The following is a 13774-nucleotide window of genomic DNA, read 5'->3' as shown; positions in this document are numbered from 1 at the left end:
GTTGTCTTAGCATGTGTTTCTTTCTTTTTTCTGTCTTTTTTTTTTTTTTTAAGCCATGTGGCTTACAGGAGCGCATTAGGTTGGTGCAAATGTAATTGCGGTTTTGGACTGTGAAATTGAAATCATTATAACTAGGCTTAAACACGTCCTTATGAATAAAAATAGGAACTGTTAAAATCAATATATTTTTGCTAATGAGAAATAAGTTTGTTTATTCCTGAAGTGTAAAATTCTGTACTTCGGGATTTGACAAACTCTTTGAAAGCATTTTCTGCCTCCTGCTGGTTGGTTGTGGAAGCATTTTCCCTGCAAGAAGTTGTCAAGATGTTTGAAAAAGTGGTAGTCAGTTGGCAAGAAGTTAGGTGAATACAGAGGAAGAGGCAAAACTTTGTAGCCCAATTCATTTAACTTCTGAAGCATTGGCTGTGCAATGTGTGGTCCAGCATTGTCATGGAGAAGAAGTGGGCCTTTCTGTTGCTCAATGCCAGCTGCAAGCATCAAAGTTCTCAGTGCCTCTCATCAATTTTCTGATCATACTTCTCAGATGTAATGATTTGGCAGGGATGTAGAAGGCTATAGTGCATCAGACCAGCAGCAGACCACAAAACAGTAACCATGAATGTTTTTTTCATGCAAGTTTGACTTTGAGAAGTGCTTTGGAGCTACTTGGCCCAACCACTGAGCTTATCATCACCAGTTATCATATAAAGTCCACTTTTCATTGCACATCACAAACCGATCGAGAAATGGCTCATTGTTTTTGTGTAAAATAAGAGAAGATGACACTTCAAAAATAACAATTTTTTTAGGTTTTTGTCAGCTCTTGGAGCACCTACTTATTGAGCTTTTTTCACCTTTCCAATTTTCTTCAAATCCAAACAACTGTAGAATGGTCAATGTTGAGTTCTTTGGCAAGTTCTCATGTAGTTGTAAGAGGATCAGCTTTGATGATGGTTCTTAATTGGTTGTCAACTTCTGATAGCTGGCTACTGTGCTTCTAATCTTCAAGGCTCTTGTCTCCTTTTTAAAACTTCTTGAACCAGCAGTTCCTAGGCCAAATGCTTTGTTGATATTGTAAGTTGTCTCAATTGCTTTACCACCCATTTTGGACCCAAATAAGAAAATCGCTCAAATTTGCTTTTTGTCTAACACCGATTCCCTAGTCTAAAATAAATATAAAATATGCAGCAAATATTAAGTCACTTGCAAAAAAAAAAACCATAAAGCAAGAAATGTGCCTTAAAATGATGTATAGCACAACCACATTTAAGAATGTATTCCAATATCAAATGACAAATTTCACCAATGCAAAATCATAATTACTTTTGCACCAATTTAATAGTTCCCCAACAAGAGATTGGACCTGGGCCCTTGGTGGAGTCCTAACCACTAGAGCACCAGGGAATTCCCTTGCATGCATGTGTTTCTTTCCTTTAAAAAAAATTGTCCTTCAAATAATTTTGTCTCTATATTTGTGCAGTATAAGCTCTTCCTAAAATATATCCTGGTTACTAGTTGCTTAACATCTGAAGTGTCTAGTGAATATCTTACACAGATTGGATCCCCAATGTTTATGCATATCATGGGTGTGTGCTCAGTTGTGTCTGACTTTTTGTGACCCATTGGACTGTAGCCCACCAGGCTCCTCTGTCCATGGGATTCTCCAGGAAAGAATACTGGAGTGGGTTGCCATGCCTTCCTTCAGGGAATCTTCCCAATCTAGGGATCAAACCCACATCTCCTGCATTGGCAGGTGGATTCTTTACCACTGAGCCGCCTGGGAAGCCCATCCTTATCATTGTTGTTCAGTTGATAAGTCGTGTCTGATACTTTGTGACCGCACGAACTGCAGCATGGAGCTCAATAAAAACTGTCTAACTGAATAAATGTAGAACAACTACTACTCTGACAGCTGCTGCTATTAAATCATCTTAGTTGTGTCTGACTTTGTGCGACCACATAGATGAAAGTCCACCAGGCTCCACTGTCCCTGGGATTCTCCAGGCAAGAACACTGGAGTGGGTTTCCATTTCCTTCTCCAATGCATGAAAATGAAAGTGAAGTCACTCAGTTGTGTCCGACTCTGACAGCACCATCTGGCAACACCATTCTATATTTATTCTTGTTATGCTCATCTACCAACATTCTGGTCAATGTTTCCTCACTTTTGAAGTCTGGTAACTTATCCCATCTTCCTTTCTGCCTTAAGCTTTGTCATTATCCAAGGAATGCCGTGTCCACACTACACTGTAGTTTTCAATTATTTGAACTCCTTCACTCCACTGATAATCTGTTTCTCTAAATATCATCCATCAGATTAGTAAATGTTAGTACATGTTCAACAACCTAATCCTTATAATCTCTCAGAACAGATTATGCTGCAATTTAAATTCCTGTTCAATCCATCATGTATCATACTTGCTTAACTTTCCAGTTCTTTTATACTTTGCATTTACATATTACACAATCCATCATCTCATTGCCTATCTTTCTAATTATTATTCTCCACTCCTTGGCCCTTGTCCTTCTGTTTCATGAATTCAGCATGAAAGTTTAATCTATCCAGATGCTTTCTTTCTCCACTTTGAGGTCTAAGATGTCCATTCAGAATTGCTACAGAAGAAATCTGCAGGGGCTGAACTGCGCTTCTGTCTCCTTTCCTCCTTTCCCAGACATTGTCTGTTTTTCTCTTAACCCTTTCCTTCTATACCCGTGTGGGTGTCTTTCCAATCCAGTTTTCCACTTCTTTTTCACCTATTACTCTCTCTTTACCATTATATTAAAAACCTTTAACATTCTTTTCCAAAAACCAAAAATGCTTACTTTCCCATTTAAGTCCTCCATGATCTTTCTTCTTGTGTAGAGGCCAGGATCTATAAAAGAGTCACAGTCGTTTGTTCAATATTCATCTTTAACTCCCATGGCATTCATAGCCCACTGCATTCAGGCCTAAGCCTACACCATTGTACTGAATATACTTTGTTGGATCATACACTCCTGATTGTAATATGCTTTCTTTAGCCAAAATTCATTTCGAAATATTACTATTGTTTGATTTTTAAGTTTCTTCTCATTTTCTCCTATTAGAAGTAATCCTACAAAGAATAAAAAGCATTATTTTTGTTTGTGAAACTTTTTTGTTTGAGTACTCACATCATTTCAGGTTAGTATCACAAATTTTTGCAAACACAGCAATGACTGTTTTGAAAATTTGGCAAAAATCCCAAGCTTCCTGTTGCTACATGAAAAATTTTACAAATCTCTGAAATTCAAAGGAAGCTTTGTCTCTGAGGCAATTCAAGACTTTCCCACTTGTCATGCTCCAGAGTATTCTTTTAAAAGTTTCTTTTTTTTTCACAACAAATTTTAATTTCTGAACATTTCCTATTATGTTATATAGGTTTAGAGGTAGAGATTTTTCAAGGAAAATCTTTTTTTTTAATTTTATACTTAATCTTTTAATAACAAAAACCAATAAATGTTAGAAAGTATGAGGAAAAATGCTTTAATAAGAAGTTTTATAATATGCTAATTTTTTCTTCCTGTTCCTTGGTGGCTCAGATGGTAAAGCGTCTGCCTACAATGCGGGAGACCTAGGTTTGATCCCTGGGTTGGGAAGATCTCCTGGAGAAGGACATGGCAACCCACTCCATTACTCTTCCCTGGAAAATACCATGGACAGAAGAGCCTGGTAGGCTACAGTCCACAGGGTCGCAAAGAGTCAGGCACGACTGAGTGACTTCACTTCACTTCACTTTCTACAATAAGATAGCTCTATTTTCTCAATCTGAGCAGGTAGTTATGTTCCAGTGTATTGTACATATGATGCCGGTACTGGCTCTTCTCCATCCACATCCATCCTCTGCCTTTGTTTTCCTTGCTCTATTCCTCAGCTCTGTATCATTTCAACTCTGTTGCCACCAGTGGGTGGCACTGGTAGGAGATTGGAAGGCAGGAGGGAATAAAGGCCACTTCCTTTCTACTGAGGTTCTGGCAATGCTGGGTCTCTTTAAACTTCTAGCTCCAGTCAAGCATCCATGTTCTCTGGACCTAGCTCTCACTAGACTCCACCCCCACCACTTTTTCCGCCTTTTAAATTTAAAATTAAGAACAGAAAGTTAAGAACCTGTCAATCCTAAAGGAAATCAGTCCTGAATATTCATTGGAAGGACTGTTGCTGAAGCTCCAGCATTTTGGCCACCTGAAGCAAAGAACTGACTTCTTGGAAAAGACCCTGATGCTGGGAAAGATTGAAGGCAGGAGGAGAAGGGGACAACAAAGAATAAGATGGTTGGATGGCATCACCAACTCGATGGACATGTGTTTGAGCAAGCTCCAGGAGTTGGTGATGGACAGGGAAGCCTGGTGTGCTGCAGTCCATGGGGTTGCAAAGAGTCAGACACAACCGAGCAACTGAACTAAAGAACAGAAAAGCTTCCAACTTTTATTTCTTGTATGCCTGTATTGTTTGCTATTGGTGGATAACATATTACCAAAAATATAACAGATTAAAATAACAAATACTTAATATCTCATTTTCTATGGGTCAGGAATCTAGTCAAAGCTTACTTGAATGCCTCTGGCTTGAGGTCTCTCATGAGGCTTCTTTCTTTTCTTTTTATTATGGGGAAAGGAGGTGTCTGTTCCCAGAAGTATTTATATTATTGTTCAGAGATCTCAGTTTCTTACTACAGGAAGTTCTTCACAGGCCTGCCTCATGATGGGGAAGCTCAATTCCTGCAAAATATAAGAGATCTAACAGATTGAGAGTAGTGAAGGCTTTTTTTTTTTTTTTTTTAAGAATTCTCTTTCTGGACTCTTGGCTTGATTTTGAAGCCGAGGATGGTGGGAATTCTTGGCCCTGGCTAGAGTGAGCAAGAGGAGAGGTGATAAAGGGAAAGCCAGACCCAGTGGCAGATGGGGCTCTGATCAGGGTGGAAGGCTGAGAGGCCTCTTAACAGCCCCTTCCGTGTGCTAGGCAACCCAGAGAGGGGATCCAGAGGCATGGTGCTGCGGCAGCGCGCAGGGACCTGGAGGATAACTCAATTACAGTGACAACTTTTCTAGGAAGGCCTTTGAAAATCTGAGGAGGAGATGGAGCTGGCAAATACTTTGAGACAAGACAGCGAGTGTCACGGAGGTGTTTTAGCTCACTTGGAAAGACTGGAGACTCAAGTGAGCAAATCCCATAAAAAATTGGAAGAGCCACAGAATGCACAGGCTCTTGAAGCCAGGATTCATGAACTGAAACGTTTGGAGATAAGCTGAGGGCTGAAGTGAAACAGCGTCAAGCCAGAGTTAAAGCATCTACTGCCAATGTAGAACCTGACCAAACATTAGAGATTAGTGAGCAAGAAATTTTGGAGAGAAAACAGGAAAATATGAAAGCCATTCTACAGGCATATCGTTTTACAAGGATCAGCGGGAAGCTGACCAGCCAAGGAGTATGTGTCTGCATCAGCACTGCTTTTGAGGGGAACCTGCTGGATTCCTACTTTGTGAATCTTGTCATGGAGAAACCGCTTTGGATACATCACCATTCGGTGCCAGTCTTCATTCCCCTAGAAGAGATATCTGCAAAATACCTACAGACTAATACTCAGCACTTCCTGTTTGTTCTCTGCGAATACCTAAATGCTTACTCGGGGAGGAAGCACCAGGCAGATCGACTTCAGAGTGACTTTGCAGCCTTACTTGTGGGGCCCTTGCAGAGAAACTCATTGTGCAACTTGCTGTCATTTACTTACAAAGTGAAGCCGGAAGGTCAGTCCTTCCCCTTCTGTTCTAGACTGCTGTATAAGGACCTCACGACAACCCTTACAACTGACGTCACTGTTACTTCTCAAGGGACAGAAGCATTACCCAGAATGTGGGAAGAACAGCGAGCAGCCCATGAAAACCTGTTTTTTATGAAGCCCCTACATCAGGTGTTTACTTCATTTGCAAAAAAAGGATAAAAGCTGGATATGAGCCTGGTCTCCTAGAATATTTTCTTTGGGAACACAACAGAAGTAAAAGGAAATATTTCACTTTCTGCTCCCATGACTAAGGTGACTGAGGTTCCAGAAGAACTTTTCAAGATTATCAGGACAAGAGCCATTTCACCTAACTCGGACCACAGACAAGCAGGTCTTCAGAGTGAAAAGCACTGCTTCCAGGTTCTAGCTACGGAGTGAGTGGTGGCCAGAGAGCCACCCTCATCTGAAGCAGAGCTTCTCCACCTGTGCTCCCAGCCAGGCACAGAGGCAGCAGCCTTGTTCCACCTCTGGCAGCCCTTCCTACTCACAGTGGCCATGGCCTCTCTGGGTGGAAGAGGGCTGGTAAGAACTAGGGCTCTGGAAGGAACGTTCCAGTACCATGACTATGAGCCCTACTCCCTGGGTAAGCTAGAGGCACACTGAGGAATAGTATGCCTACCCTCAGAGCTCACATATCCACAGACAAATGAAGGCTGAAGGAGATTTTTTAAACCTAAAGTCTATGTGAGTGTGCACTTCAACAGCCTGGGTTGTTGGGACTTGGTCACATGTCCTTTCCCGAAGCCTTTCTTTGATTCCCAAAAATAAACTCTCCCTCCCCTTTGGATTCTCATAGGGCTGGAGGCCATTCAAAAAAAAAAAAAAAAGAATTATCTTTCTTTCCCAGATTTATTGAAATGTAATTGACATATAGTATTGAGAAAGTTTAAGGTGCACAACATGTTGATTTCATACACTAGTATATTGCAGTATGATGACCACCATAGCATTATAGTTAACACTTCACACATGTCACACAATTACTATTTCTTTTTTGTGGTGAGACCATTTAAGGTATACACACTTAGCAAATTTCAAGTATATAATACAGTACTGCTAACTGTAATTACTATCTTGTACTTTAGAGCCCCAGAATGTATTCATCTTCTAAATGGAAGCTTGTACTCTTTAGCTAGTATCTCCCCATTTCCTTCAGCCCCAGGTAACCACCATTTTACTCCCTGGTTCTACAATGTCAACTCTTTAAGACTCCACATATAAATGAGGTCATACAGTATATGTCTTCTCTGACTTACCTCACTTAGCATAATGCCTTTAAGGTCCAACTATGTTATCTCAAATGGCAAAATCTCCTCCTTTCTCATAGATAAGTGATATTCTATTATGTAAATATGCCACATTTTTATTCACTTATTTGTTGATAGACTCTTAAATTGTTTTCTTATCTTGACTGCTAGTAATAATGCTGCAACAAACATGGAAGTGCAGATATCTCTTCAAAATTCGCTTTTCATTTCCTTTGGAAATATACCCAGAAATGAGACTGTTGAATGACATGGTTCAGTTCAGTTCAGTCGCTCAGTTGTGTCCGACTCTTTGCGACCCCATGAATCGCAGCACACGAGGCCTCCCTGTCCATCACCAACTCCCGCAGTTCAATCAGACTCACATCCATCAAGTCAGTGATGCCATCCAGCCATCTCATCCTCTGTCGTCCCCTTCTCCTCCTGCCCCCAATCCCTCCCAGCATCAGAGTCTTTTCCAATGAGTCAACTCTTCGCATGAGATGGCCAAAGTACTGGAGTTTCAGCTTTAGCATCATTCCTTTCAAAGAAATCCCAGGGCTGATCTGCTTCAGAATGGACTGGTTGGATCTCCTTTTAGTCCTAGGGACTCTCAAGAGTCTTCTCCAACACCACAGTTCAAAAGCATCAATTCTTCAGCGCTCAGCCTTCTTCACAGTCCAACTCTCACATCCATACATGACCACAGGAAAAACCATAGACTTGACTAGACGGACCTTAGTCGGCAAAGTAATGTCTCTGCTTTTGAATATACTAACTAGGTTAGTCATAACTTTTCTTCCAAGGAGTAAGCGTCTTTTAATTTCATGGCTGAAATCACCATCTGCAGTGATTTTGGAGCCCCCCAAAATGAACTCTGACACTATTTCCACTGGTTCCCCATCTATTTCCCATGAAGTGATGGGACCAGATGCCATGATCTTCGTTTTCTGAATTTTGAGCTTTAAGCCAACTTTTTCACCCTCCTCTTTCACTTTCATCAAGAGGCTTTTAGTTCCTCTTCACTTTCTGCCTTAAGGGTGGTGTCATCTGCATATCTGAGGTTATTGATATTTCTCCCGACAGGCTTGATTCCAACTTGTGTTTCTTCCAGCCCAGTGTTTCTCATGATGTACTCTGTATAGAAGTTAAATAAGCAGGGTGACAATATACAGCCTTGATGTACTCCTTTTCCAATTTGGAACCAGTCTGTTGTTCCATGTCCAGTTCTAACTGTTGCTTCCTGACCTGCATACAGATTTCTCAATAGGCAGGTCAGGTGGTCTGTATTTCCATCTCTTTCAGAATTTTCCACAGTTTATTGTGATCCACAGTCAAAGCCTTTGGCATAGTCAATAAAGCAGAAATAGATGTTTTTCTGGAACTCTCTTGCTTTTTCCATGATCCAGCAGATATTGACAATTTGATCTCTGGTTCCTCTGCCTTTTCTAAAACCAGCTGGAACATCAGGAAGTTCACGGTTCTCATATTGCTGAAGCCTGGCTTGGGGAATTTTGAGCATTACTTTATTAGAGTGTGAGATGAGTGCAATTGTGTGGTAGTTTGAGCATTCTTTGGCATTGCCTTTCTTTGGGCTTTGAATGAAAACTGACCTTTTCCATTCCTGTGGCCACTGCTGAGTTTTCCAAATTTGCTGGCATATTGAGTGCAGCACTTTCACAGCATTATCTTTCAGGATTTGAAACAGCTGAACTGGAATTCCATCACCTCCATTAGCTTTGTTCACAGTGATGCTTTCCAAGGCCCACTTGACATCACATTCCAGGATGTCTGGCTCTAGGTGAGTAATCACACCATCGTGATTATCTGGGTCATGAAGCTCTTTCTTGTACAGTTCTTCTGTGTATTTTGCCACCTCTTCTTAATATCTTCTGCTTCTGTTAGGTCCATACCATTTCTGTCCTTTATCGAGCCCATCTTTGCATGAAATGTTCCCTTGGTATCTCTAATTTTCTTGGAGACATCTCTGATCTTTCCCATTCTGTTCTTTTCCTCTATTTCTTTGCATTGATTGCTGAGGAAGGCTTTCTTATCTCTTCTTGCTATTCTCTGGAACTCTGCATTCAGATACTTAGATCTTTCCTTTTCTTCTTTGCTTTTCACCTCTCTTCTTTTCACAGCCATTTGTAAGGCCTCCCCAGACAGCCATTTTGTTTTTTTGCATTTCTTTTCCATGGGGATGGTCTTGATCCCTGCCTCCTTTCAAAATGTCACGAACCTCATTCCATAGTTCATCAGGCACTCTATCTATCAGATCTAGGCCCTTAAATCTGTTTCTCACTTCCACTGTATAATCATAAGGGATTTGATTTAGGTCATACCTGAATGGTCTAGCGGTTTTCCCTACTATCTTCAGTTTGAGTCTGAATTTGGTAATAAGGAGTAGCCATCATGTTCAACAGAAGAGTCTGAAATGCAGTACTTGGATGCAATCTCAAAAACGACAGAACGATCTCTGTTAGTTTCCAAGGCAAACCATTCAGTATCACGGTAATCCAAGTCTATGCCCCAACCAGTAACACTGAAGAAGCAGAATTTGAACAGTTCTATGAAGACCTACAAGACCTTTTAAAACAAACACCCAAAAAATATGTCCTTTTCATTATAGGGGACTGGAATGCAAAAGTAGGAAGTCAAGAAACACCTGGAGTAACAGGCAAATTTGGCCTTGGAATGTGGAATGAAGCAGGGCAAAGACTAATAGAGTTTTCCCAAGAAAATGCACTGGTCATAGAAAACACCCACTTCCAACAACACAAGAGAAGACTCAACACATGAACATCACCAGATGGTCAACACTGAAATCAGATTGATTATATTCTTTGCAGCCAAAGATGGAGAAGCTCTATACAGTCAACAAAAATAAGACCAGGAGCTGACTGTGGCTCAGATCATGAACTCCTTATTACCAAATTCAGATCATATAGTAGGTCTACTTTTACTTTGGGGTGAACTTCCATGCTGTTTTGAATTATTGAATACAGTTTTTTATATTTGACTGAGGATTTTTGCATCTATATTTCTTTTTTTTTTTTTTTTTAGTTTTTTATTTTTTAAATTTTAAAATCTTTAATTCTTACATGCTTTCCCAAACATGAACCCCCCTGCCACCTCCCTCCCCATAACATCTCTCTGGGTCATCCCCATGCACCAGCCCCAAGCATGCTGCATCCTGCGTCAGACATAGACTGGCGATTCAATCTATATTTCTCAATGATTCCAGCCTATAATATTTTTCTTGCAATGTCTTGTCTGACTTTGGTATCAATGTAATGCTTGGCTTATAAAATGAGTTTCCAAGTGCTCACTACTCTTCTTTTTTTGAAAGTGCTTGAGAATTGATATTAATTCTTCTGCAAGTGTTTGGAACTATTCACCAGTGAAGCCTTCTGGTCTTGGACTTTCCTTGTTGGGAGATTCTTGATAAATTATTTAACTTCCTTACTAGAAATTGGTCTGTTCAGATATTCCATTTCTTCATGATTCATCCTTGGTAGGTTGTAGTTTCCAGAACCTTATAGGTTCTGAAATGTATCTTTTTGTCTGGCTTATCCAATTTGTTGGTGTATAACTGTTTATAGTATTCTCAGGATCCTTTATATTTCTTTGTTATCAGGTTTTTTTTTTTGGACAATAAAGATTTTTATTTTCATTATTATTAAATATTGATTATAAACCAGTATGCATACATACATATGTATTTTTAAAAATAAACAGCGCATTTATGAACATACCACCAATTTATGAAATAGAACCTTCCCCTTTACCTCTGTGACTCTCCTGGTTCCAGTCCATCCTATCCTCCTTATTCTCTCACGCTTTCATTCATCTAATCAAACAGTTATTGAGTGCCAACATGAGCCAGGCACCCTTCTAGGTTTTTGAGAAACATCAGTCAGCAAAACAAACAAGAATCCCTATCCTTGTGTTACATTTTGGTAGGGGATGACAGATAATAAACATATAAAAAAAGCAAATTATACAATCTATTGAAAGATGTTAGGTGATAGGTGCTATTTTCTTTTGCAAAGATTTTCTTGACTTGGACCAGTTTTAAAGTCTTTATTGGGCTTCCTTAGTGGTCCAGTGGTTAAGAATCTGCCTGCCAATGCAGGGGACACAGGTATGCCCTAGTCCCGGAACTAGATCCCACATGCTGTGGAGTAATTAAGCCCATGCACCACCACTACTGAGCCTGCACTTTAGACCCCGCGAGTTGCAACTACTGAAACCCAAGTGCCTCGGTCCGGTGCACTGAAACAAGAGAAGCCACTGCAATGAGAAGCCTGTGCACTGCAACCAAGCGTAGCCCTTGCTCACCACAACTATTGTATCTCCTGTTCTATTACTAATCTTCAGTACTTGATATTAACACTATGAAAGTGTGGAATTTGAACTTGCACCAACCCAGTTAAAGGTGTGATATGTTAGGTACTAGCATCATTGCAGTTTTATGTGCAACAAAGTGTAGTTTATATGAAATATATGAGCTTATTTCCTCATATACACAACAGTGGTTAATTCATCAAGGGAATTGTAATCAAAGACTCAGATCCCCCTGGTCCATCATTGATTATATGCAAAGCTGGATTTCTAGCCCTCTATCTCTATTCAGGGACTTTATTACAAACCTTAATGGGTTTTTAAAGCAAACAAAGCTTTACAAACAAAGTGCCTGAAGCACTTTCTAGGTCCTTGGAAAAGACCTAATCTTGGTGTCTTGGCTGAGGCACTTTTCTCCACCTTGACTCAGTACTTTTCCAATTTTAGTCCTTCTCTTTTCTCCCAGGCCCTGGGTTCATAAAGAGGCAGGAACTCTTAGTTTGGGGCATCTTAGAAGTGAGACAATTCTCCTGTGTGTCCTTCATGTCATTTACCTTCACCTGGTGCTATTCTGTGAGGGAAAATGAAAAACTAGGGAGCTGGTACCTCCGTTTTACTTCTTGCTTGTACTGTCACAGTAAATGAATAGAGGTTTAATTGTTACTTTCAGTTTGGCTCATTGTTCTAATTAAATGTCCTAATTGAATACTTTGATTTGTGACAACTTAACAATATTCTTGTGTGCATGTACGTGTATAAAACCCTTGTAGTCATCATTCATGATGATGAAATATTGGACTATTCCCATTTAAGATAAGTAATAGGACAGATCTGTGCTATCAACACTTCTATCAAACTAATTACTAGTGCAATTAGTAAGAAATTAAACATAAAATGGAAGATGATATAATTGTTTATTTAGAAAATGCAAATATTCACATAGAAACAATTAGAATTAAGTTACTTTATCATGTTTTCTTGTATATAAAGTTAATATGTGAAAGTTTGTCTTGACTCTATATACTTACAACAAAATATTTAAAAACAGTTATTAAATTATTAAAATAAATTCTAAAATAAATAAAATTATAAAAAATAAATATCATTTACAACAGCATCAAATATCAAACACCTAGAAATAACTCTAATGAAAAATGCATAAGCCTTCTAGACAGGATGGTGAGAAACATGACTGAAGTAAGTTGAAGACCTAAATAAATGAAGGAATAAACTTTGTTCATGGTTTTAAATGCTTAATATTGTAAAGATATTTTTCCATATTGATAAGTAGAGTCAGTGCAATTCAAAGTATAATATGAACATGTTTCTTTGTGATATTGACAAAATAACTCTAAAACATATTGGCAATGCAGAGGCTAAGAACAGGCAAGACAATCATGAAGATCAAAATTAGAGAACTCTTACTACCAGATATAAATTTATAAAACTAAAGTAATAAACCTTTTTATTTTGGTATAAAGATATACTTAAAGACCAATGGAAAATAATGGATGTACCAAAAGAAGAGCCATACATAACAATCACCTGATTAATGACAAAGGTTACACTGTGATGAAGTGAAGGATAGATGATCTTTACAATAAGTGGTATCAGATCAATTTAACATACATATGGAAACAATGAAGCGTGAGCCCTTCCTCATCGCATACACAAAATCAAATTTAAATATAAAAAGTGAATTAATGATCTTTCTTTAAGGAAAACATAGGAAGGCATATTTTTGACCTTTGGGTAGGCAAGAATATTTTAAAGAGGTCACAAAAAATATCTAACTATATAATAAAATTTAAATTGAACTGTGTTAAAAATTCTGAATTGTTTATCAAAAGACATCAAGAGCAAGAAGCAAGTGACAGAGAGATGTTTGCAATATATATATATACTTGACAAAGGCCTTGTATCCAGAATATATAAAACATCTGCTGTGTACAGCTTTAAGAGAGATACAGCACCATGAGCAATCTACTTGAACAGGTGCTTGAGTCAAAAGAATATACATATGGACAATAAATACAGGAAAAAGTGTTCAAGCACATTTGTCAAAAAAGAAATGCAAATTAAGTCCTTGATATAGTACCACTATATAGATACCAGACAGTTGAAATAAAATAACAATATGGAATACTGATAAAGATATATAGAAATAAGACAATTCATGGTTATATGACTATGTATCATTACAATAAATATATAAAATCATTTTGAAATGTCTATGAATGTTGAACATATGCATTCCTTATGACTAAGTAATTCCAGTGTTATGTATATATCCTAAAGAAATCTGTACATATGCACTTAAAGACATGTTCAAGAATGTAGAAGCATTATTTATAAAAGTCAAAAATTGGAAGCAACTCATATATATGC

General features: G+C 38.7%; 1 pseudogene; it reads left to right on the top strand.

The window, feature by feature from the left end:
• The first annotated feature begins 5094 nt into the window (after positions 1–5094).
• On the top strand, positions 5095–6167 carry LOC101120219 (centromere protein O-like; annotated as a pseudogene).
• The last annotated feature ends 7607 nt before the right edge of the window (positions 6168–13774 follow it).

Source organism: Ovis aries, chromosome X (genome assembly GCF_016772045.2).
Source record: "Ovis aries strain OAR_USU_Benz2616 breed Rambouillet chromosome X, ARS-UI_Ramb_v3.0, whole genome shotgun sequence".
Taxonomy (NCBI): Eukaryota; Metazoa; Chordata; class Mammalia; order Artiodactyla; family Bovidae; genus Ovis; species Ovis aries.
Note: the sequence above shows the minus strand (reverse complement) of the source record. Positions and strands in the feature narration are given on the sequence as shown.